Source organism: Pelobates fuscus, chromosome 9 (assembly GCF_036172605.1).
Source record: "Pelobates fuscus isolate aPelFus1 chromosome 9, aPelFus1.pri, whole genome shotgun sequence".
Taxonomy (NCBI): domain Eukaryota; kingdom Metazoa; phylum Chordata; class Amphibia; order Anura; family Pelobatidae; genus Pelobates; species Pelobates fuscus.
This window is the reverse complement of record NC_086325.1, coordinates 64427228-64451037: the sequence shown is the minus strand read 5'-3', so window position 1 is coordinate 64451037 and position 23810 is coordinate 64427228. Positions and strand designations below refer to the sequence as shown.

General features: G+C 39.7%; 1 protein-coding gene across 1 annotated transcript in view; it reads left to right on the top strand.

The window, feature by feature from the left end:
* Positions 1-4422: 4422 nt before the first annotated feature.
* The window catches only part of FHL1 (four and a half LIM domains 1), a 78200-nt gene continuing 58812 nt past the window's right edge, over positions 4423-23810 (top strand). The window contains exon 1 of the mRNA XM_063432030.1: positions 4423-4468. The gene's annotated coding sequence lies outside the window, so the exon portion shown is untranslated. The remainder of the gene's footprint in view (positions 4469-23810) is intronic.

The following is a 23810-nucleotide window of genomic DNA, read 5'->3' as shown; positions in this document are numbered from 1 at the left end:
CCTTCTTGCCACAGCTCGCATTGATGTGCCATCCTGGCTGAGCTGCACTACCTGAGCCACTTGTGTGGGTTGTAGACTCCGTCTCATGCTACCTCTAGCGTGAAAGCACCGCCAGCATTCAAAAGTGACCAAAACATCAGCCAGGAAGCATAGTAACTGAGAAGTGGTCTGTGGTCACCACCTGCAGAACCACTCCTTTATTGGGGGTGTCTTGCTAATTGCCTATAATTTCCACCTGTTGTCTATCCCATTTGCACAACAGCATGTGAAATTGATTGTCACTCAGTGTTGCTTCCTAAGTGGACAGTTTGATTCAACAGAAGTGTGATTGACTTGGAGTTACATTGTGTTGTTTAAGTGTTCCCTTAATTTTTTTTGAGCAGTGTATATAAATGAAAAATGTTGATGTATTCTCTATGGGAACAGCATCCATTGTTTTGGACAGCACTGCAATGGCACGGTTTCTCTACAATGAACCTTTTTTTATTTTTTTTCCACATGAACTGGCTTATATTCAGAGTAATTCAATAGAGAGTAAACTTCTGGCTGGATAATATTTGGATGTTTATGAACAGCTAAAACCCCCCTTTTCTATAAAAACTCAGATACAGGACTATTCAAAGGATGCTTTTATTTATAACTGACTAATTGTTTTAGCTTTACAGAATGAAGTCAACAATAGTTGGATAACTTTTTAAATTCCACTCTCAGATGAATGGATGAACATTGTTTCAAAGACACAGAAAAGCTGAAATCAGATTATCTTTTGGATTCCTGCTTTTATTGATTCCATTAAAAAAGTGTTATTAAAAAAAAAAAAAGAAAACCTTAAATGATCACTATAGGGTCAGGAACACAAAATGTATTCCTGACCCTATAGTGTTAAAACCACCATCTAGCCCCCGTGGGCCTCTTATCCATCCATAAATATAGCAAAATCTTACTGTATTCAAGCCTGAAGCTGTAACTCTGCATGCTGTTTGTCTCAGAAAAACAAGCAGTCTGCTGACATCATGAGAAGTGGTAGCCTGATCCAATCACAGTGCTTCCTGATAGGATTGGCTGAGACTGACAAAGATGCAGATCAGGGGCAGAGCCAGCATGATTCAAACAGAGCCCTGGCCAATCAGCATCTCCTCATAGAGATGAATTGGATCAATGAATCTCTATGAGGAAAGTTCAGTGTCTGCATGCAGAGGGAGGAGACACTGAATGTTTGGATGCATTTTAGGCAGCCATGACCCAGGAAGGATCTCTAACAGCTATCTGGGAGTGGCCAGTGAAGTTATCACTAGGCTGTAATGTAAACACTGCATTTTCTCTGAAAATACAGTGTTTACAGCAAAAAGCCTGAAGGTAATGATTCTACTCACCAGAACAAATTCAATAATCTGTAGTTGTTCTGGTGACTATAGTGTCCCTTTAAGAATCACTTGATGACTCCACCACTGTGATGGTGTTGGGGTTATGGTGCCAGACGTTCCATGACAGTCACACCATTTGCTAACAGTTTGACAATTTACCTGGGGTCCACTTGGTAAAAGTTGTCTTATCTATGAGACACAGAAGCTCTCTCCTTAAGCTAAGCCCACTGGTACAGGTCTTAGCTCATTGGCTGAGAGTAATCATCTAATGCAGGGGTGGGCAATCTGCGGCCCTCCAGATGTTTTGGACTACATCTCCCTTGATGCTTTGCTAGCATTATGACCCTAAGAGCATTATGGGAGATGTAGTCCAAAACATCTGGAGGGCCGCAGATTGCCCACCCTTGATCTAATGCTTTCAGCCAACGAGTCAGCCTTGCATAGCAAGATTTAGCTTAGAATAGCTAATGAAGCTCCATGCAGTAGCATCTGGCTCTCCATACAGGAAGAGACCAATGCCTGGCGGACCGCAGGTAAGTACTTAAACCGTTAGCAAATGGTTTACTACTTACATTCAGGCAGCACCAGAACATCCGGACACCATAATTACTACAGCTCACTGAAGTAGTTATAGTGCCAAGAGTGTTCATTTTGAGTAAGGAATTATCCATTTATCTATCTACATCTAATGCACTAATCTATCGTACCCATATATTCCACAGGAACCAAGCATGTTTCACAAGATGTATAATAAATGTTTCATTTGAGGGCTGACGCCTAATAATTAGCAGGTCATGGGTAAATGGACTTTATATTAACACAAGAGCTGCTTGCTCACGTATAACTATTGCGTTCCACTGGTTTTTGTTTTTTTTAGGCAGGATCTCATTAATCACATATTGTTCAATATATTTTGTTTCTTGTTTCCTCTCTGTATAAACAAGAGCAGGAAAATATTCTGTGTGCTGGTTTTGTTAGGCACGCTAATCTGAAACAGCAGACCTAGAATTTCATTACAGCCACAGAAGCAGGACGTCACCGTTCTGAGATCTCTTGGACAAAATATCTTTCAAATATTAACCATTTAAGTGAAGAGTAAGGACATAATATGTTTCAAAGCTATGTACACCCCTTTAACCTCTTAAGGACCAAACTTCTGGAATAAAAGGGAATCATGACATATCACACATGTCATGTGTCCTTAAGGGGTTAAAAAAAATCTGCATGATGCCAAGTATCCCCCACTGACTGCCTAAAGATCAGTTTGTGGCATGGTGATAGATCCTGGTGGGGAACATGACATTGATCCATTGTGGGTCTCAGAACTCTATGTTGGATACCATTGAGTATGTGTTTTCCCATGGCGTGAGTTACAGTAAAATCAGGGCCAGCTACCAAAATCAACACTTGGCTTAAATCTTCATGTCAAGTTTACGAATTCTGTGAACTGTATCACAAGCAGAGATGGAGGAAGGAAAGTGCTGAGGCAGTTTCATGGGGTGCATCACATTCAGGTGACCTTGGATTAAAAAATTCAGAAGCCTCTAGTCTACACTTTAATTTAATCAGAACCAACTAGGGACTTCTAAAAACAGTAACCGGTTTATCCCCTGCATTTAGATTTCAGAAGGCAACAATGGGCCATAGATCGCTTTTACTTTTGCCAATGAAGCTGATCAGAGCAGGGGAATCATGGCTGTCAGATCACATGCAACTGCCAACATAAAGGGCACCGCTCATGCCCCAGACAATGTATGTTCATTATATTGAGCACGATATTTATCTATACATTGTGCTAGCAGATTTGCTATCAAGTGGATAGATTAGAGAAAAAAAAACTATTTAAAAAATATATATTTTCCTAGCTGTCCAGTCAATGCTTCTAGCACCGGCTAGCGTATAGGAACAGAGTGACCTGATGTCACTCCGTTCCAACGTTGGCAACGAAGCCAGCATGCTGATGTCATTAATGAGATTTCATCCCATGCAGGGCAAATCAAAGAAGAATAGAGGTGGAGCAGAGGATGGCCAAGAGGTGGGTGTTACATGAACAGCAACACCCATAAAATGGCTCTTAAAGGAGGGAAAGTGAGTATATCTTTATATTTTACATGGTACAAATCATGTATCTTTATGATATATTGTGTTAACAATGTATATGGAATACGTATTTATCACTTTATTTATTGTTGCAACACTGACTTCCTCAGAATTGCAGGGGCTTATATGACACTGACAAGAGTCTAATGACAGTGTTATTTAATGTATGCCATCGTAAAACTGGTGAATGGGTCACTGAGCTTTTTATGCATTTGAAAAATGGGTTACCAAGATAATGTCATTGACATTATCTGAGTCTCTGTCTTAAAAGGTCAACCACTATTTACAAATTGAATTTCTTTAAATGTGGTTTGTGCCAAAAGGCTGGAGGAGGATCATGTGAAATATGATCAAAATGTGGGTGCCAAGGTTACCATCAGTGAATGTCTGTCCTTTTCAGTCTTTGACAGTGCAGAATTCTGTCTTGGTCCATATAGTCGCAGAATTGTGAAAATTATATATTTTACACTGATTTGACCTAATGTAGCCTCCCATTTATTGTATCATTTGCTATATTATAAATTCTTGCAGGGTGGTTAGATGGGAGTGGAAGTAGATTGCTCGAGCTCACTCTAGCTTTAAAGGAGAGAATGTATACAGCAGCCACATTAATTCATGAAAACACATGAATGAAGCTACTTGTTCATTTAGTAGAAACTTTCTAATGGGTCATTCTGAGTGGTCTTTCATGTCTAATGGAAAAAAACAGTGGTCTGTCAATGCTTGCTTGGGAAAATCAAGCCTCTTCTAAGTTTCTGTATGAGGTTTGCAACAAATGATGGACGTTCACAGGCTTATTTACTTTCTGGATGCTTTATCATCTGATGCTAAATCTGACACTTTGACCCCTAGTAATTCTTCTGGAATAATACGAAATACAGCTGTTGGTGTTGTATCCAATTCGACCAGTAGGGGTCAGTCACACAGTGCCAATACACATGCTTATTTTACTCTCCTGCCTCTGGTAATCATTGCATCCCAGGTCTTGGAGCTGACTGCACACAGTAAGTCTCTTCTCCTGATCTTTGTATGTAGTAACACATAGAGAGCACCAGGTTAAATATGTCCTATGGATTAGTTTAGTTATTTATGGGGTTTAGTCTTTGCTAACACTAACTGCATAGTCACAGTAGAAGATCATACCCACCTCTGCTCATCATTTTCTAACATGATTTAATAAGAAAGAGCAGCTCTAGTGCAAAGTTCTAAAGGTAGAACAGTCACCATGGAAACCATAGAACTTTGCCCCAGAATTGCTCCCTATAGATGTAGGTAATGTTACCTTCCTTTGAGTTAATGTGCATAAAATCTCACGATTTGCATGAAACATTTGCAACTAACTAACATTTAGACAGTTGATGTTTTAAAAATAAAATAAAATAAAAATAAAATTATCTTAATGCCATAAAGGATAGTGCTATCGGTACTTGAACACTATTAAACTAATTAATTTAATATTAATAATATCATTATTATTATTATTATTTATAAAGCGCCAACAAATTCTGTAGCGCTGTAGATGTATGTAGGACTTATGTTTTGGGCTAGCAGTTCATCATTTTAATTGTTTATAATTTGTATTCATATGCCTGGCCACAGATAGAGTTATCAAATTCACAATGGGCTCCTTGACACATAACTGCATACCGATGGGCATCTACTTTTGTACTTTGTCCAATTCATTAGTCGTTACAGGAGAAAACTCGGGCATTTTAATTGGGATCCCTTCTTTTCTGATGAATTGATTGTTCTTCCATGCATCTCAATTCCACATAATGCAAGACATTTTTTTTCACCAGGAAATTATGTTGGATCTGACAACAATGTTAGCCCTGTAACTGATTAAAACATTTCAAGATATGTCATTGTTTACCCACTAGAACAAATCCTGACAGTAAGCTTGTATTGTTTTAGAACTGTAGCAGCACAAGAGATCACCATAGTGATATCTAAAGGTAGTGGGTATACCAATCCAATTTATTATCAATAATCTGAAGGAAAAAATGATTTAGGAATCCAATTTCAGAAAAGAACACATGCAGAGTTACACGTTAAACTTGTTATTCAATAAAGTGAGAATTGTTGGGAATTAAAATAGCAAGTTTACATTTTAAGGCCAAACTGGAAGCATAGCTGATTTGAGAATTTTTCCAATTCGGCTATTTTGGCCTTAGATTTCAAAAGCACTTTGAATGTTAAATTTGGTTTTATTGTAAAGAAAAGGAAATACAAACAGCATGGTGTGGAAAAAGGCAACATTAAAATATATAAATGGCTGTGTATGTAGGTGACAATTAAAATCAATATGCACAATTTGCATAGCGTAAATAAAAAATCGAAATCCAATTGTCTACATCAAGAATTAAGCAACTTCTCAAATATACTGACCGCTGGAGTACAGCAGAGTTTGCTGAGCAACAGAAACAGCAGGTTGAGAGGGAGGAGAAGTAAGGGTAAAGCTTAATAGAAAGCCTAACATGGTTTATTTACTAAACTGATAATTCATAGTAAATTTTAAATATATGGTAGAATAGCTAAACTGGAAAAACGGTCTGTCAGCTATACGTCAGTTAAACTACTTTGGCCTTAAATTTGAAATTAACTTTGAATTCTCACTTTAGTAAGTATTGTTAGTTATAAAACAAAATATAAATAAAACAAAAAAAAAAACTCCCAGAATTCCTAACTGTAACCTTACGTACACGTTGCAGCTATAGCCTGTGGGACCTGGAGTCCCTATTTAATTAATCACTGTGCATCTCCAATCTAACCAGCTAATCCCACTATATGTTTATAGGTGTGTAGGATTGTGGAACCAATTCTATTATCCAGGGGAAATGCTGGGAGACAGGACAAAAATGCAGAGGAACACATTATGAGCGGTCTATGTAAATATTTATTTCAGATACAATATTTGGGTAATTGGTAATAGTTAGGTAATTTTTTATTATGGAAATCTGCCAAAAATGTGCTTATTCAGTACTCGGCATGAACTACATGAACACTGTCCATTTGAACTCTACACATCTAAGATGATTAAGGAGTTTATTCACTAAATTCCAAATTGTAGCAAATGAAAATCTCAGTAACATAACCGAGGCTAAAAGTAAGTGAATTCAAACATTTTTGAATACTTTTCTAACTCTCCTTCAGTCCCAGCTTGGAGCAGTTAGTTGGGAAGTGATTGGATTGGTAACATTAGGCTTTACTTGACGCTATATTGCCTTGCTGACACTGGGGGTTTAATCTCTAAAATAACCTGTCTGTGACTTGTTGACTTGTTTGGAGAGTTTTCCAAAATTATAATTTTTTTTGACTAACTTAAAGGAACACTATAGTCACCTAAATTACTTTAGCTAAATAAAGCAGTTTTAGTGTATAGATTATTCCCCTGCAATTTCACTGCTCAATTCACTGTCATTTAGGAGTTAAATAACTTTGTTTCTGTTTATGCAGCCCTAGCCACACCTCCCCTGGCTATGATTGACAGAGCCTGCATGAAAAAAACAAACTGGTTTCACTTTCAAACAGATGTAATTTACCTTAACCCCTTAACACCGCAGCCAAATGTACAAGTTGTGAACGAAACAAAACGTAAACAAAACCTGGCATTTGCGCTATATGTCTGTCCAACCGTAATTCACCTCTTTCATATTAAATGCACCCCCCCTTATTATATATCATTTTATTCAGGGGAAACAGGGCTTTCATTTAATATCAAATATTTAGCTATGAAACATAATTTAATATGAAAAAAATGGGAGAAAATAAGATTTTTTTTGATTTTTTTCGTTCTTCATGACATTTTAACTGTCAATGTCATAATACTGTTTGCTTTTACTGCAATAAAATACACATATTTGTATTCAGCAAAGTCTCACGTGTAAAACAGTACCCCCTATGTACAGGTTTTATGGTGTTTTGGGAAGTTACAGGGTCAAATATAGCGTGTTACATTTGAAATTGAAATTCGCCAGATTGGTTACGTTGCCTTTGAGACTGTATAGTAGCCCAGGAAATAAATTTACACCCATAATGGCATACCATTTGCAATAGTAGACGACCCAAGGTATTGCAAATAAGCGATGTCCAGTCTTTTTTAGTAGCCATTTGGTCACAAACACTGGCCAAAGTTAGCGTTTGTATTTGTTTGTGTGTGAAAAATGCAAAAAACGCCAATTTTGGCCAGTGTTTGTGACTAAGTGGCTGCTAAAAAAGACTGGACATACCCCATTTGCAATACCTTTGGTTGTCTACTATTGCAAATGGTATGCCATCATAGGGGTAATTTTCATTCTTGGGCTACCATAGGGTCATAAAGGCAACGTAAGCAATCTGGCGAATTTTAATGTGAAAAAAATTAAACACAAGCCTTATATTTGACGCTGTAATTTTTGAAAACACCATAAAACCTGTACATGAGGGGTACTGTTGTACTCAGGAGACTTCGCTGAACACAAATATTTGTGTTTCAAAACAGTAAAAAGTATTGCAGCAATAATATCGTCCCTGTAAGTGCTGTTTGTGCGTGAAAAATGCAAAAAACGTCACTTTTACTGGCGATATCATGGTTGTAATACATTTTACTGTTTTGAAACACTAATATTTGTGTTCAGCGAAGTCTCCCGAGTAAAACAGTACCCCCCATGTACAGGTTTTTTGGTGTCTTGGAAAGTTATAGGGTTAAATATAGTGCTAGCAAATTAAATTCCCTATACTTTCGGCATGGGTGGTCAGGCAGGTCCCGCTAATTGTAATTAATTAGGATACCTAATTATGTAAAATTATTACATAAATATATGTGTAGAATTAATATATGTATATATATACATATGTGTATATATACGTATATATATATATATTTTTTTTTTATATTTTTATTTATATATAGGTATATATATAGTGATATATACGTATATATTTATGTATATAGATATATATATTATTTCGTTATAAGTGTATTTTGATATAAATATATATATATTAATATCAGAATACAGTTAGAACGAAATAAAACACATCTATATATTTTTTAATATTTTATTTTTAATTATTTTTTTTATTTAATTTTTTTATGTATTTACATATTAATTTTTTTTATATTATTTATAAATATATATATAACAATAATTATATATATATTTAATCAGTATCAGTCTACGTGTAATTTGATATTAATATATATATATATAATTATATATATATTAATATTAAAATACACCTAGACGGTGTATGTGTATGTGTGTATATGTGTATATATATACTTAGATCATATATATATAATATATATATATGATCTAAGTATATAATTTATTTATTTTTACACTGTTTTAAAACATTTTTATTTGATTTTCAGCCAGCAGGGGGACCAACTGTCATTACAGTTGGTCCCCCTGCTGGCAATGCAGCAGGCAGCTATACCGGCCATGTGATTGTGAGGTCCTCGCAAGGACCTCACTCTCACATGGCCGGGAGGGCTCCTGGAGGGCGGACGTGCCGCGGGGGGCTCCCTGGGAGTCCCCCGAACCGCGATCGCCGGCGTGGGACCGCCAGCGACCGGGTAAGTTACTAAAAACCGGAGGGCGTACTATTACGTCCGGCTGCGTTTAGAGCCGCTTTTAAAAGGACGTAATAGTACGCCCTCCGGTCTTAAGGGGTTAAATAACTGTATCTCAATCTCTAAATTGAACTTTAATCACATACAGGAGGCTCTTGCAGGGTCTAGCAAGCTATTAACATAGCAGGGGATAAGAAAATCTTAAACAAATAGAAATTGCAATAAAGAAAGCCTAAATAGGGCTCTCTTTACAGGAAGTGTTTATGGAAGGCTGTGCAAGTCACATGCAGGGAGGTGTGACTAGGGTTCATAAACAAAGGGATTTAACTCCTAAATGGCAGAGGATTGAGCAGTGAGGCTGCAGGGGTATGTTCTATACACCAAAACTGCTTCATTAAGCTAAAGTTGTTCAGGTGACTATAGTGTCCCTTTAAGCAAATTAAGTTCTCAGTCCCCTACAATTTGATGTTTAGTCAATATGCCAATATGAGTGTAAACTGGTTTATTGCCCCTCGTAGTACTAGTTACTGCACTGGAGTAATTAATTCATATATTTACAACACCATTTTTAGTTCATTGAATGTGTCAAGACTCATAGCTTATTAGCGTTCTATTCCAACAAGTCGAGAGGGAGAGGTTTTGTTCTCCAAATGGTGAATAATGTCAAGATATGATACACAAATCCCAGATTTTACTCTGAACCAGTTTTTACAACCACTTTTTGCAACTCACTGCTTAGTAAATAAACCCCATGATGTTATAGTACCTGTATTTCAGTGAATTATAAAATTCATGTTTAGTCTTCTTGCAAAGTTGCTGTTTTATGTAAGATGGGTGGTTTACAAGTAAACACATATGGGTTGATTACTGACAGAGTCGAGATCGGAACTTGCTAAATATCATCAAATGGTAAATTGGCCAATGCACTATTTTATGATCTATTAACTTAAACATGGCTGACCTGCTTACTTTAGAGAACTTTGTACAGATGATGCAGAGTGTCGTTTGCACAGTATTGGATCTGGAGCGGCGGGGCGGGGCAGGCAGTAAACACTTGGAAGCCCCATCTATTGTAAAATTGCCCAAAAGTTTCTCAGTTTGATAGAAACAGGGATGACATCATAAGAGGCTACATCTTTATTTGCTAATCACCAACATACCTTCCAAAATTTCAAATGGACAAAGAGGTGTGTGGGCGTGGCCAGGGGCGGGCTGTTCTGAGAAATTTGAGGTGTAAAATAACAATTTATGCAATTAATAACAATAAGAAATGTATCTTATTCACACAGGCTGATTTCTAAACACATTTATTTTAGTTTAAAGACATGTTACTGGAAGTATTTACTGATTAAGGAATACATGAACACTCTGGGCAACAACCCAACATGCTGTATTTTCTTTCCTGTTTAAATATCTTTAATTTTGTTTAGGGAAAAAAAAAGAAAAAAAAAATACTAAGCCAAAAAAAACAACAACAATCCGTTTTGTATCTTTCTGCAGCATAACCTGCCCCTCCTTCGCCCTGCCTTATAGTTTCACAAAGCAACCTCATTCGAAGTTGCCTACATAACTTGTCGTCCCTTGTTCTTTTACTATCTACCCCTTTTCCCTTAGCACAGTCTTGTAGTGCTATTCAGGTAAAAAAAAAAGAGGCCAGTGATTTGGTTCTAGGGCAATCACTGCAGCGTTTACCTTTGAATCAGGAAGGCGTTTTCTGAAGAGGGGATGCATGGTCCATGGGTTGGGGCTATACTACAGAAATGAGCAGATCATTTCTTTGTTTTTTACTAAAACTAAGTAGATTTAAACATGGAGAAACACACAGCAAGGCCTATAAAATGTGCTAAATTCGTGTTGGAGTCCAGAGTGTTGTATAAAAGTGTTCTAATGGCTCAGCTTATAGATTGTATTACGCACACACGAATAGTCACACTATGGAAGTGATAACATTCTGTGAAACACAAACGTGTGTAGATATAGATAGTTGCTATGTTTTTGTTTGCTTATAAACCTTGTTGTATTGTTCATGGTTGCCTGGGAATTGTCGTGTGTTTAAATCTCGATAACATTATAGTACAAACATCTCTGAATTAAAGGGTACACTTTTACGGTACACACAGTGGTGTGCATCTGAAAAATGGACTGGCTCTCAAGCGTTTAATCAAGTTCAGTCTTATTTTAAGCACATTTTTTCCACAACCCCAACTGCCAGGTAATTGATTTGGTAACAGGTGGGGAAAATGCAGTTAAATTCTAGTTGACCTGTTGACTGAAAATGTGATGTGAATTGTATGTAAAATAGAGGATTCACATATTTACCAAACAGGGAATGTTAACCACATTCACTCTGAACAAATCTGGTGACCTTCAAACGGGAAAAATAAATGCTTTTTGTGGTTGAACCTACATAAATCTGTAATATATGCCCAATTGTAGCACAAGCTGCCAGCAGGCAAATGTTTAAAATAATAATTTAATAACACACCTTCCAACATTTCAAATAGACAAGGAGGGACCCTTTAAATGATCACTATAGGGTCAGGAACACAAACATGTATTCCTAACCCTATAGTGTTTAAACCACCATCTAGCCCCCTGGGCCCCTCATGCCTCCATAAATTTAGTAAAATTCTTACTGTATTCAAGCCTGAAGCTGTAACTCTGCATGCTGTTAGACTCAGAAAAACAAGCGGTCTGCTGACATCAGCAGAAAGAATGACCTGATCCAATCACAATGCTTCCCCATAGGATTGGCTGAGACTGACAAGGAGGCAGATCAGCATAATTCAAACACAGCCCTGGCCAATCAGCATCTCCTCATAGAGATGCATTTATATGAGGAAAGTTCAGTGTCTGCATGCAGAGGGAGGAGATACTGAATGTTTGGATGCATTTTAGGCAGCCATGACCCATGAAAGATCTCTAACAGCCATCTGAAAAGTGGCCAGTGAAGTTATCACTAGGCTGTAATGTAAACACTGCATTTTCTATGAAAAGACAGTGTATACAGCAAAAAGCCTGAAGGTAATGATTCTACTCACCAGAACAAATTCAATAAGATGTAGTTGTTCTGGTGACTATAGTGTCCCTTTAATTATAGAGGTGTAAGTGCGGAGTTACCATGGGTGGGGCAGACCAAGGAAATGTTAGGTGATTTCCTAATAACAATTAGTAATTCAGAACAAGAACAATGCATCTTATTTATACAGACTGATTTCTAAACACATTATTGTAGTTTAAAGACACATTGCTGTGAGTATTATTGCTGTGGAGCTCTGTTATACACTCAGACAAACCAACAATACAGAGCTCCTAGAAAAAAAGGATGATAGGAGAGAAAAGAGGGCCAGAGGAATTTGGGCCCTAAATAGTGATACGGGTGGAATGTAAAAAAATAAAATAAAAAAATCTTATCTAATATAAATGTATTAACCAAAAAAATATTTTTATTATTGGGGGTATATTGGTTCTAGCTATTAATCTAACCCTTCTCCCATGATTTGGATATTTTGTCTGGTCATTGTGCAATGCTGCATGATATTATTTTTTTTATCAATAAAGCACTGATATAACATGCAAGGATGTTTGGCTCATACATTCTAGAAACATTGAGCCCAGTCATGCTAAATATCAACAGAAAAACAGTGTTTCTTTTCAAATAGCAGTATATAAAGCATTGGATATCCAAAGTGTTGTGGAAACGAAATTAGAAATATACCGTATATACTCGAGTATAAGCCGAGTTTTTCAGCACATTTTTTGTGCTGAAAAACCCCAACTCGGCTTATACTCGAGTCTGTATTATGGCAATTTACATTGCCATAATACAGACAATGGGGCTGTGGGGGCTGCAGAGAGATGTTACTTACCTTTCCTGCAGCTCCTGTCAGCTCTCTCCTCCTCCGCCGGTCCGTTCAGCACCTCGGTCAGCTCCCAGTGTAAATCTCGCGAGAGCCGCGGCTCTCGCGAGATTTACACTGTGAGCTGACAGAAGAGCTGAACGGACCGGCGGAGGAGGAGAGAGCTCCTACACAGTGCCCATCCACTGGACCACCAGGGAAGGAGAGCCCCCCCTCCCTGGCCAGCTAGCAAGCAGGGAGGGGGGACGAAAAAATGTGTATATATATTAATAATAATAAAAAAAATAATAAAAAAAAATAATAAAATAAAAAATAATAATAAAATAAAAAAATAATAATAATAAAAAAATGTAATGAAACAAAAAAAATATTAAAATAATAATTAAAAAATAAAAATGCCCACCCCCCCACCAAGGCTCTGCATCACACTCTGCATTACACACACACATACACACACTGCATTCATACACACACACTGCATTCATACACACACACTGCACTCATACACACAGCATTCTCATACACACACACTGCACTCATACACACACACACTGCATTCATACACACACACTGCACTCATACACACACACACTGCACTCATACACACACACTGCACTCATACACACAGCATTCTCATACACACACACACAGCATTCTCATACACACACACTGCACTCATACACACACTGCACTCATACACACAGCATTCATACACACACAGCATTCATACACACACACAGCATTCATACACACACACTGCACTCATACACACACACTGCACTCATACACACACACTGCACTCATACACACACACTGCACTCATACACACACACACTGCACTCATACACACAGCATTCTCATACACACCCCCCTTCCATTCATATACACTGCACTCATACACACACACTGCATTCTCATACACACACACTGCATTCATTATATACACACACTGTAAATAAATATTCAATTAATATAATTTTTTAAGGATCTAATTTTATTTAGAAATTTACCAGCAGCTGCTGCATTTCCCACCCTAGTCTTATACTCGAGTCAATACGTTTTCCCAGTTTTTTGGGGTAAAATTAGGGGCCTCGGCTTATATTCGGGTGGGCTTATACTCGAGTATATACGGTAAGTACAAACCAAAACAAATATTAATACACCACACCAAACGATTGTAGTTAGACTTAATTCATGTTTTTATTTTATTTAATTTTTTTTATCATCTCAATCACTCCTTGTTTGCAACTCAAACTAAACTGTACCCAAATATGGATTTTAGTATTCTGAGCCCTTTCAGTCTTAAATTCCTCAAGATCCACAAAATAAATTACATTTAAAAAAAAAAAAAAAAAGCAAAAATCACCTCCTGTAACCCAGACCGGGCATTCCACAGGCTTCTTAATGAATATTAACACTGTTTAAGCAGTGGGTTCTGGAGAGCAGTGAGATTCATATCTGTAACGAAAATATACCCCAACACGCAGGATTCAGCTAAACAGAAGACAACACAGAGGGGAGATACGTCTACCGGACCTTAGAGTGTCCGGACTCGACGTATATAGGAAAAGTACAGAATCAGGAACGATCCGAGGAGAAGGGCACAAAGAGACAACGTAAACTAGGACTAGCCGGGGTCTGGTACACAGTAAACAGCAAGCCGGCAAACAGAACAGATAAGGATAAAGAGATAACGTAGTCAGAAAACAAAGCCAAGGTCAAGTACGGAGAAACACAACTGAATACAACAAGCGCTAAAGGGAACTGAAACAGAAACCACGATAGGGCAAGGAACTAAGGGAAAAAGGTGAATGTGAATATATATATATATATAACTAAACACCTATTTTGATTGGCCCCTGTCATATCCACGCCCCCAAAAGGTAAGTGTATGGGGAGTGTGGCATGACAGGGACCAATCGGAGGCCTTTTCCAATTTAGGCTCCCACTGTCCCTTTAAGAGCGCGCCCGAGACCCGCGTCGCGCTCTTAAAGTCAGGCGGGACACGTGACCGCTTCTTGCGGTCACTGCCCACCTTCCTGTCCCAGCCGTCGGATAAGCCGCGCACGGCTCGTGCAGCAGCAGGACCGCGCGCGGCTCGAACAGAGGACCCCGGCCGGCCCCTGGAAAGGGTAAGTACCGCTACAGTACCCCCATGAGGACACGCCCTCCGGGAGGGCCAGGCCTGGCAGGAAAACGAGAATGGAAGGAACGCACAAGGCGAGGAGCGTGAACAGCATCAGCGGAAATCCAACTGTGCTCCTCAGGCCCATAGCCCTTCCAATGCACCAGGTATTGAAGTCGACCTCTAAGGAAACGAGAGTCAAGAATGGCAGAAACTTCAAACTCCTCATGACCCTCCACAGAGACAGGAGGGGGAGGAGGGGTATGCCGGGTATAGCGGTTGCGTACGTAAGGCTTCAACAACGAAGTGTGAAAGACATTAGGAATCCGCAGATTCTTAGGAAGACCCAAGGCATACGAAACAGGATTAACCTTATGCAAAACACGATAAGGACCAATAAAGTGGGCAGCCAATTTCATAGAAGGCACCCGGAGGCGAATATTTCGCGTGGAAAGCAAAACCCTGTCCCCCACGACATAAGAAGGAGCCGCCCTGCGATGCATGTCAGCCTGCACCTTCTGGCGAGCAGCGGAATCCACCAAAGAACGCTGAACCTGCTCCCAAGTATTACGCAAACCAGCCAAATGCTCATCCAGAACTGGCATGCCCTGTGAGGAGAATGCAGCCGGAAGAACAATGGGATGCTGGCCATAGACAACGTAAAAAGTACTTTTGACGGAAGAATCGTGAGTAGCGTTATTCCGAGCAAACTCAGTCCAAGGAAGAAGGTCAGCCCAATTGTTCTGATGGTGGGATACGAAACAACGAAGGTACTGCTCCAGAGATTGATTGGCACGTTCAGCAGCTCCATTAGACTGGGGGTGGTAAGCGGAAGAAAATGAGAGAGTAATACCCATTTCCGAACAAAAGGCTTTCCAGAACCTGGAAATAAATTGGCTATCCCTATCGGACACAATAGATACGGGAATGCCATGCAACCGAAACACCTCTCTAGCGAAGATAAGTGCCAGTTCCCTATACGTGGGCAGCTTGCGAAGAGACACAAAGTGGGCCATCTTGGAAAACCGATCTACTATCATTAGGATAACTGTGTTACCGTTCGAAGGGGGTAATTCAACAATAAAATCCATGGACAGGTTAGACCAAGGTCTCTCGGGAACGGGTAACGGATGCAACAGCCCACAGGGAACGCTACGAGAAGATTTCATACAGGCACAAATACTACAAGCACCTATATAGTCGGTGACATCCTTACGTAAGGAATCCCACCAGAAATACCAAGAAACAGCTGACACCGTTTTGGAAATACCAGGATGTTCAGCAGTCTTAGTGTCATGATACAATGACAGAATCTCCTGTCTCTCGGGAACATCAACGAATAGTTTATCAGTAGGCCTCTCGCTAGGGGCCATGCTTTGTTTCGCTTGTATGGCCTGCAAGAGGGACGAGGAAATAGACAATATAGTAGTAGCTATTATCCTGTCTGGGGGAATGACGGGAGTAACATCAATCTCCTGTTTGTCAGCAGTTTCGAACTGTCTGGATAGAGCATCTGCTTTAGTGTTGCGATCACCTGGCCTATAGGTGATAATATAATTGAAATGAGACAAAAACAGTGACCACCTAGCCTGCCTAGAAGACAATCTTTTAGCCTCACTAAGGTAGGATAGGTTCTTGTGATCCGTAAATATGAGGATAGGATCCTTAGTTCCTTCTAACAAATGTCTCCATTCTTTAAGTGCTAAAATAATAGCAAGGAGTTCGCGATTACCCACAGCATAATTCTTTTCTGCTTTGGACATTTGTTTGGAAAAGAAACCGTCTTCCATTCGTGGTCTTTCTTAATACGTATTAAATTGTATGCACCTCTAAGATCCAATTTAGTGAATACAGTAGCATGTTTGAGCCTGTCGAATAATTCCATGATTAAAGGAATAGGGTATGCATTTTTGATAGTGATTTTATTTAGACCTCTATAATCGATACACGGTCTTAAATCACCTTCTTTCTTCGATACAAAGAAGAACCCCGCTCCAGCTGGAAAAGAGGATCTCCTAATAAACCCCTTTTCTAGTGATTCCTTAATATACTCCTCCATGACACAGTTTTCTTGAACAGATAAAGGCTACACCCTGCCCTTTGGAGGTATACTGCCAGGCAATAAATCGATAGCACAATCGTAGGGTCTGTGAGGCGGTAATTTGTCAGCCTCCCTTTTATCGAAGACAGTCTTGAGAAATAAGTACTGAGGGGGTATAACCTTAGAAAAAGGAGGAGTAGTAGGAACATTAAAGGACCACTCTAGTGCCAGGAAAGCATACTCGTTTTCCTGGCACTAGAGTGCCCTGAGGGTGCCCCCACCCTCAGGGACCCCCTCCCGCCCGGCTCTGGAAAGGGGAAAAGGGGTAAAACTTACCTTTTTCCAGCGCTGGGCGGGGAGCTCTCCTCCTCCTCTCCGCCTCCGTTCCTCCCCGTCGCCTGAATGCGCACGCGCGGCAAGAGCTGCGCGCGCATCCAGCCGGTCACATAGGAAAGCATTCATAATGCTTTCCTATGGACGCTTGCGTGCTCTCACTGTGATTTTCACAGTGAGAATCACGCAAGCGCCTCTAGCGGCTGTCAGTGAGACAGCCACTAGAGGATTAGGGGGAAGGCTTAACTAATTGATAAACATAGCAGTTTCTCTGAAACTATGTTTATAAAACAATTAGTTAACCCTAGCTGGACCTGGCACCCAGACCACTTCATTAAGCTGAAGTGGTCTGGGTGCCTAGAGTGGTCCTTTAATAGAATTCAAAGGGGTGACTTCAATAGTACAAGACTCGTGGCAGGCTTCGCTCCATGATTTTATTTGCCCTGACTCCCAGTCGAAAATGGGATTGTGAGCAGGTAACCATGGGTACCCTAACACGAGGTGTGAAGAAGGAGAGGTGATGACCTGGAACCGAATGGTTTCATAGTGTAAAACCCCTGTATACATGTGTAACGGTACAGTTTCATGAGTAACAACTGGAGAACTTAATGGTCTACCATCTATGGCCTTAACGGCCAAGGGTATCTCCTTCTCTCTGATGGGAATGTTGTTTTTCTTAACAAAACCAGAGTCCATGAAATGATCAGCTGCCCCGGAGTCAACCAGAGCGTATATGTGCTCAGCTATAAAACTCTCTCCCATATGTAAAGAAACAGGGAGAAGCAAACGGTTAGGAGGCAATTTAGGAGACTTAGATATCACACCCAAGGCCAGTCCCCTATAAGGTCTTAGGTGCGAGAGTTTTCCGGAAGCGAAGGACATTCCTTTACCATATGGTCTCTCCTACCACAGTATAGGCAGAGTCCGTCCCTTCTCCTAAGTAATTTTTCAGTATCAGAGAGTTTGGCAACCCCTAATTGCATGGGTTCCTCCTCAGATACTTTAACACCCTCAGGTTTATCAACTCTGGGGTTAATAGGTGTAACCAAACGCCTATTCCTGTTCTTAGTATAGAGCCTGTCACAAATCCTATTATCTATATCAATGAGGTAGTCAATAAGGTCCTCTAATGCAATAGGAAGCTCCTTAGCTGCTACCTCATCCAATATAGTGTTAGATAAACCTTCCATTAATGCAGTAGTTAACCCATTGTTGGTCCAATCTACCTGTGAAGCAAGGGTACGAAACTGAATAGCATAGTCAGCCACAGACCTATAACCCTGTTTAATTCTCATTAATGGTCTTGCAGCATTTTTTGACCTTTTCATTGTGTCAAAAGTTCTACGAAAAGCCGTAAGAAAACTGTTGAAATCATGCACCATAGGTCCATTAGCCTCCCAAATAGGATTTGCCCACTCAAGTGCTTTATCGGTCAGTTGGTGCATAAGGAACCCCACCTTAGACCTTTCTGTGGGAAAGGAACGTGGATACATCTCAAAGTGGAATTCTATTTGATTAATGAAACCTCTGCATGTCTTAGAGTCCCCTCCATACCTAGGAGGAGGTGTTAAATGGGCCGAAGTATTAGGCAAAGCAGATACCTCGGGAAGAAGAGGTGTAGGAGGGTTAGGTGTGGTTGCTGGAATAGTTCTAGATAAGAGCGTCTGGAGAGCCTGGGCTATCTGATCCATACGGTGATCCTGCTCTACAAATCTAGCCTCATGAGATGCCATCTGCTGAGCTAAATCTGCGGGGTCCGTAGCCCTATCGTAATGTAACGAAAATATACCCCAACACGCAGGATTCAGCTAAACAGAAGACAACACAGAGGGGAGATACGTCTACCGGACCTTAGAGTGGCCGGACTCGACGTATATAGGAAAAGTACAGAATCAGGAACGATCCGAGGTCAAGGGCACAAAGAGACAGCGTAAACTAGGACTAGCCGGGGTCTGGTACACAGTAAACAGCAAGCCAGCAAACAGAACAGATAAGGATAAAGAGATAACGTAGTCAGAAAACAAAGCCAAGGTCAAGTACGAAGGAACACAACTGAATACAACAAGCGCTAAAGGGAACTGAAACAGAAACCACGATAGGGCAAGGAAATAAGGGAAAAAGGTGAGTGTGTGTGTGTGTGTGTGTGTATATATATATATATATATAACTAAACACCTATTTTGATTGGCCCCTGTCATATCAAGGGCCAGATTACCAGGGCTCAACTGGTAATCTGCCTAGGGCCACATGGGATCCTAATCCTTTTTTGGTTTAAAGGGTTTCTCCAAGCATCATGATTTAAAGTGGTTTTGGTGCCTGAAGTCTCACTTTGAAATTCTTATCATACAGAGTTTAACCTTCTGTTGCCTCGAACAACATCATAGGGTTGTGCTTAGCCATCCTGGAACCCGAGTTCTGGACTGGCTAATGTCAATTCTGTGCATATTTCTACGGTGAGAATTGCATTCATTGGCTAAGAGTTGTTAGCTGAAGCTTTCAGACCATGAATGGTCAGCACTGACGTTTGGCTTCTGCAGAAGCTGGAGGTCATCACTGGCCACTGGAGTACGCTCAGCTCCTTGCGTACCCACCATTTGCTGCCCACCAGTTTGACAAAGTATATCCTCCTGAGACCCAGAAATACACACACAGAAAAAAAAGAAACTGGAAGATAAATATTTTTTCCCCTCGGTTCCCAGGAGGATATATTCAGCAAATTATAACAGAACTGACAACCCTTCATATTGAACTACATCAATGTATAATTTAAAATATACATAATGGTATATGGATTTATGGTTCTTTACAGCTCATTCTACTTTGAGGAGATACGAGGCATGGATGACAAAATAGGTCAACAATTTACTGGCGCATGGGATATTTTTGAGCACCAAGGGAGGAATATGTTTTTATTCCTCCATTTAAGATTTTTTTTTTTTACCAAATTAGGTCTTGCCTGTTTGTTTGGGTGAAGTTTAAGGTTAACTACTTGTTAAATTTCTTACTTATGAAACACGGAAAGGAAAATAACTGCTGAATTCCGAGTAATTTTTGGCAGGGAGCTGGTGGCAGGAAAAAAAGACCTCGAGTTCCGTTTAGATTACACTCGTTTCACGAGGAATTTTAACCAGATGTTTGAATGAGCACAGTGTGCCTCTAAGTGATATTTAGACAAAAATGCATGTTTTCCTTTTGTACACACCCTGTCCACCAGATCAGCATGATAGCGGGAGCTGGAATGAAGCCAGGTCTATGATGTAATGGTTTCCAGACAAATTACTTTTAATGTTTTATGTTGGTTATGCAGGTGATCAGAAGCCAGTGTGAGCCATTAACAACATTTTCCACCTGAGAGCTGACATTTGTAGAAATTTATGGTTGTTTGGGAAAATGACGGAGTATAATAAAAAAAAGAAAAATGATGTAAAGTTTACATCCTGCTGTGGACCTATTGTCCTCACTGGAAATGCATTAGTTGGCATTAGTTGGCAACCATTTATGTGTTTTGTGTCAAACTGAAATTGAAATTTGCCAGATTAGTAATGTTGCCTTTGATACCGTATCGTAGCCCAGGAATGAGAATTAACCCCATGATGGCATACCATTTGCAAAAGTAGAGAACCAGTCTTTTTTATTGTCCAGTCTTTTCTAGTAGCCATTTAGTCACAAACACTGGCCAAAGTTAGCGTTCAATTTGTTTTTGTGTGAAAAATACAAAAAACTAATATGAATGCTAACTTTGGCCAGTGTTTGTGACTAAGTGGCTACTAAAAAAAGACTGGACATACCCCACTTGCAATACCTTGGGTTGTTACCTTTGCAAATGGTATGCCATCATGGGGGTAATTCTTATTTCTGGGCTACCATACGTTCTCAAATGCAACATTACCAATCTGGCAAATTTCATTGAGAAAAAACTAAAATGCAAGCCTTATTTGTGACTCTCTAACTTTCCAAAACACCATAAAACCTGTACATGGGGTGCAGGGGGGACTGTTATACTCGGGAGACATCACTGAACACAAATATTAGTTTTTAAAACCGTAAAACATATTTCAACAATATCATCGGTGAAAGTGCCGTTTGTGTGTTACAAAATGCAACAAAACTTAACTTTTACTGACAATATCAACGTTGTAATACAATTTACCGTTTCAAACATTAATATTTGTGTTCAACGAGGTCTAACTATCCACAGACTTCAGGTGGAAGGGGTTTTCAATCGCAATTTTTCCCCACCATAACCTATTTGGATTTTGAGATATATACATACACACACAAATATAGATGTACATAATGTATTTGTTATATATATCTCAAAATACAGTTAGAATGAAATTACACATGTATATATGTTTTAACATATTATTTTAATTATTATTGTAATTATACATATAAAGATATATATAAAATCTATATGTGTGTGTGTATGTGTATCCCTTGCGCACCAGGGCTGAAAGCCGTTGCAGCGGATTTGAATGCGGGACGGCCTAAACGCCGTCAAAGCATTAAAGGGTTAATGAACACTACAAACCCTTAAAACACTTCAGCTTGTTAAAGAAATTGGCACCTTTGTAAATCTCGTATGGACCCTTGCTATAGCACAAAATGGAAGTCAGGGGATTAGAGGCAAGTTAACACTTTAGTTTTACAGGATGGGGTGAGAAAGGAAGGCTCATCACAGCACTCCAGTGCTATAAATACATTTATTTTTTTTGTTTACTCATCATGTCCCCTAGGGGGAGACCTAAGAGCTCTTGAGAGCAAGACTGTAGAAGTTTGCTTGTTTTATTCTGCCTCTTGGTTTTGTAAAGTTCTCTTGTCCAATATTCCAATGTGTCACTGTCAGATGATGCTTAGCATGATGTTCTTCCACCTTCTTTGTACTTCACTAACTCCCACAGTATTCCCTGAGAATATAAAATTAACATGTTTCATAATAAATGTAATAATAAGCTACCTGAATTTAAAGGATTTTCTCTGTTTAAAATCATATTGGGGCTAAAATGTATACTCTATTCCCCAAAAGTTTCAGAATGGGTCTGATGGATCAGCATGAATACAATCAGCTTTTTTTTTTTTTTTGCACAATGCAGCATGCTTTAATAATATGCCATGTACCACACATCTTTCTATATCTCTTTAGGTAACGGACTGTTTAGGTGTTTTTGTATATTTGATAAGAAAGGAGGTAAATGCACCCTAGATTTTCAATTCAAAGGTACACTATACTCATCCAGAAGACTTCATCATCTCAATGATGTGCCATGTCCCCCTGTTATAATGCTGCAGTTGAAAATGTTGCTGTTCACTCAAACAGCCACTAGAGACACCCAACCCCAAGTAACCAAGTAAAACTCTGATATTTCTATTAGATGGTCTCAGAGAGCATGCAATAGCACTAGTCTCTGAATGCTTCCTATGGGAAAGCATTGGATTGGCTGAAATCAGCCAAGACGGTGGAGCCAGCAGCGCAGACCAGCACTGCAAAGGAGCAAAGGTAAGTAAAGTACCTTTTTGTTCTCCCTGCAGGTGGGGACCAGGGATCTAAATGGCCATCAGCACACATTATACATGTTACATACATGTTATGAATACTGCTGTAGTGTACATTTAAGAACAGTCATCTGTCAGACTTGATGTTTCTTCATTGCCTGTAGAGTTAAAATTAGTTTGAATCAGTCTAATCGGTCAATCAGCAGTAATGGGTATAACTCACATGTGATAATATTTGACACTGACGCTGAACACTATTCTTCTGTCTCGACATGTCACAATCTGTTTCCTCTTTACCAGATCGGTGTGACAATGGGGTTTATTCAGTGGCGTACCTACCGCGGTCACAGGAGTCACAACTGCGACCAGGCCCGTCACTCCAGGGAGCCTGGCCACCCTGTGGACCCCTGCGACCATGCCATGGCCCGTGCGGTACACCGGGGGCCGTGTGTTGAGGGGCCCATGCTGTTCGAACCACCCAATGGCAATTCATTTCCAGGGGCCCGGTCAGCGCTGCAGCGCTTTAACAGCACAACCGGCCCCCCTGTGATGAGATCTGAGCGCTGGGAGAAAGTGACGGCAGGTCACTTCTTCACAGCAACCACCAGGAGAAGTAGAGGAGGGAGTCAGAGTGAGAACTCTGACTCCCATCAGGCTGAGCCAGACACTTTTCCTCATAGAAGTCACACTCCTGCACCTAAAAGCTAGGAAACATGAGGGTAACAAAACATTTTGTATGTGTGTGATTGTATGCTTATGTGTGTCTGTATGTCAGTGTGTGCCCACTATGTATGTGTATGTGAATGTTTGTTTGTCATTAAGTGCCTGTGTATCTGTATGTGTGTCTATATTGGGGGAATAGAAATCAGAATTAGCGGATCAGGAAACATTCTCCTATTTAAAAAAAAAAAAAAAAAAAAAAAAAATTGTAGCC